General features: G+C 40.7%; 1 long non-coding RNA gene across 1 annotated transcript; it reads right to left on the bottom strand.

Annotated features, from left to right (window-relative positions):
* Positions 1–594: 594 nt before the first annotated feature.
* LOC121000764 lies at positions 595–1,720 on the bottom strand. The gene is made up of 3 exons (XR_005778898.1): positions 1,668–1,720; positions 1,009–1,047; positions 595–642 (listed from the first exon to the last, which is right to left on the bottom strand). It is a non-coding gene; the product is annotated as an uncharacterized LOC121000764 (long non-coding RNA).
* Between the last annotated feature and the right edge of the window lie 1,103 nt (positions 1,721–2,823).

Genomic DNA, 2,823 nt, shown 5'->3' with positions numbered 1-2,823 from the left:
AACTTACTGGGTGGTCTCCTCAGTTGGTCGGGCCGGCATCGCCTCTATGTCCAATGGTCTATAATGAAAAAAACTGCTCTGACAACAATGTATGGGCTCCGATCACATAGTTATATATACCTATATCTGGAAATATTATCAGCTCATTATATATAGACTCTGTACTCACCTTGCTGTGTTCTCAGCTTGTTCCTCCTCTACAGTCTCTTTCTCCTCTACTTCCTCCGCTCCCACCTTTTCCTTTTCCATTTCCTCTCTAGCATTTTCCTCTTTCACTTCCTCCTCTCCTGCCTTTTCCTCCTCCGCCACCTTCTTCTCCTCCTCTTCTTCCTCCAGTTCTATTTCCTCCTTGCTATTAGACATAGAACATACATTATATCAGGACTTTGTTCTCACCTTTATTAGGGGAGGAGTTTAGATGGAGATCGGTGGGAATTTAGTTTTCTAAAATTTTTCCTCTTAGAGAATGGGATAAACCTCAATGATCCTCAGTGTGATGCTCTATGGTCTGGTTTTGAGGTAAAAAAGTTTGTGCCCCCCCCTTGCCCAGGCTCCAGCATTGCCAGTTCCTCCCTGCCCGGTTTATACACTTACATAGTGTCCATCTTAAAGGGTGGCTCCAATTTCTTCACTGTTCGTATCCTATAATAGAAAACAGCTCTGGTTACTGGAACTGCTCAATATACACCAGAATATAAGATGTGGCAAGACTGGTGCCCCCTTTTATCATTATCACATTTACTAGTAATAATTTATATCCATGACATCACAACATAATTAACCCCTTGCATCTGGAATGTTTAATGATGAGAATGTCATCAATATAGCGAGTCTTTCAGATAAATATACTGATATTAAATTCAGAAGCTTTCCTTCTACCTTCCTATAGAGGACACAGGAGAATTGTCCTTTCTATAAATATACATGTCACATATGGTGGGGGACAACTCATCCATCACCTTGTAAGGCAGAAGCCTATATTGCCCTATTATTCTATGATATAATCACCTTACTGGCAGCTCGGAGCCCTTCACCGTCCACCACCACCTGTTAGGGAAATACAACGAGATTATATCTACAGGTTAGGAATATTCTCATTCATAGACATGATACAATATGACATCATTTGAGATTTCCATAGTAACAGACAACCAGATCTCTGTGTTCATTTTCCCGCATTTTTATGTATGAGGCCTGATGACTGTATGAAATGTTTTGTGGTTGCCTGATGTGTGTTTTCTGTGCACTCTGCAACGCATGGAGATTTAAACTGTGTTCTTTCCACTATGGACGTCTCATATATGAAGGTGGAGCTGTGGATGAAGAATACTTGTATCTATTAATATTCAGATCTAGAGATAGAAATATTATAGATTATATCTGACCTTTTGACCTTGGGGTGCTTTACCTATAGGTAGAATGTGGGGTGATGTTCAGGACAATAAATGTTGCATGTTGTGGATCAGTAATTCTTCTACACAGTGTGGAAGATTTATCAAACTGCTGCAAGATCAGATTGTAGCTCTGAAAGTCAGTTGGAAAATGTATATTGTGACCTGATTAGCTGCTATGGAGAACTGCTCCACAGGTTCTTTGCCATATTCTTGATTAATCAATTCAATCACTGTCCTAAATCAATATACAGAACTTTACATTGATGTACTTACATGAGAGCCTGATATTTTTCCTCCTCACTTTCTTCTTCTTCCTCTTTCACCACCGCGCCTTCATTCTCCTCCTCAGTATTGATGACTTCCACCATCACTTCCAGTACTTCTTCTTCCTTGATGTTCTTCTCCTCTACCTCCTTGATTGTATTGTCCTCTACTTTCCCCTGCTTTTCGATGTTTATCTCCTCTATAACCTTCTCTACCTCCTCGATCTTATTCTCCATATTTTTGATCTCCTCCACCTCCTTGATCTTAATCTCCTCCACCTCCACGATCTTAATCTCCACTTCCTTGATCTTAATCACCTCCATCTCCTCGATCTTAACTTCCTCTGCCTCTATGATCTTAATCTCCTCCGCCTCCTCAACCTTAATCTCCTCCACGACCTCCCTGATGTTTATCTGCTCCATTTCCTCCTCAGTGTTAATCTCCTGCAACTCCTCAATGTTAATCTCCTCTATCTCATCCTCCATGGTTATATCCTCCAAGATGTTAATCTTCTCATTCTCCTTCTTGATGTTACCATACTCCACCTCCTCATCGATGTTAATCTCCTCCATCTCCTTCTCCTCAATCTTAATCTCCTCCTCCTCCTTTTTCTCCTCCTTGACTTCCTCCAATCTAAAAGTAGATAAGACAGTGAGAGTCCAGGACATGCTCTATGTGCTCTATTGATATAGAAATGATGAATAGTCATGTGGAAATGAGTAATGGACAAGCTCCAATTACCAGATCTATCCTCAACTTGTACCCATACCTCAGGACCTGAGCCTATAACGAAAAATTTCTATCAATATTTATGTATTATCTAAACTTCAAGACCTATCCTCAAATCTTCAGTCTTCACTTATTGGTCCTTGCATTTTATCCCTTATCTGACCATCAAAACCCTAACCCATAGCAGCGACTGAGGACCTCCCCAGCACTCAAAACCCTAAGGACCCACTTACTGTTACCGATACACAAAAAGTACTGGGGTAATACAGAGATAATAAACACAGTGATGTCACAGTACAGAGACTCTGTATAGGTGAAAACATAATGAAGTTCAGACATAGGAATGATGCACACAGCAGAGATGACCATGGGGCATCTATAATAACACTGAGGACGGGGCCACATTCTATTTTCCACACCACCTTCCATCCTCTAT

The sequence above is a fragment of the Bufo bufo genome, chromosome 5 (genome assembly GCF_905171765.1).
Source record: "Bufo bufo chromosome 5, aBufBuf1.1, whole genome shotgun sequence".
Classification (NCBI taxonomy): domain Eukaryota; kingdom Metazoa; phylum Chordata; class Amphibia; order Anura; family Bufonidae; genus Bufo; species Bufo bufo.
This window is presented reverse-complemented; position numbering and strand designations above follow the sequence as displayed.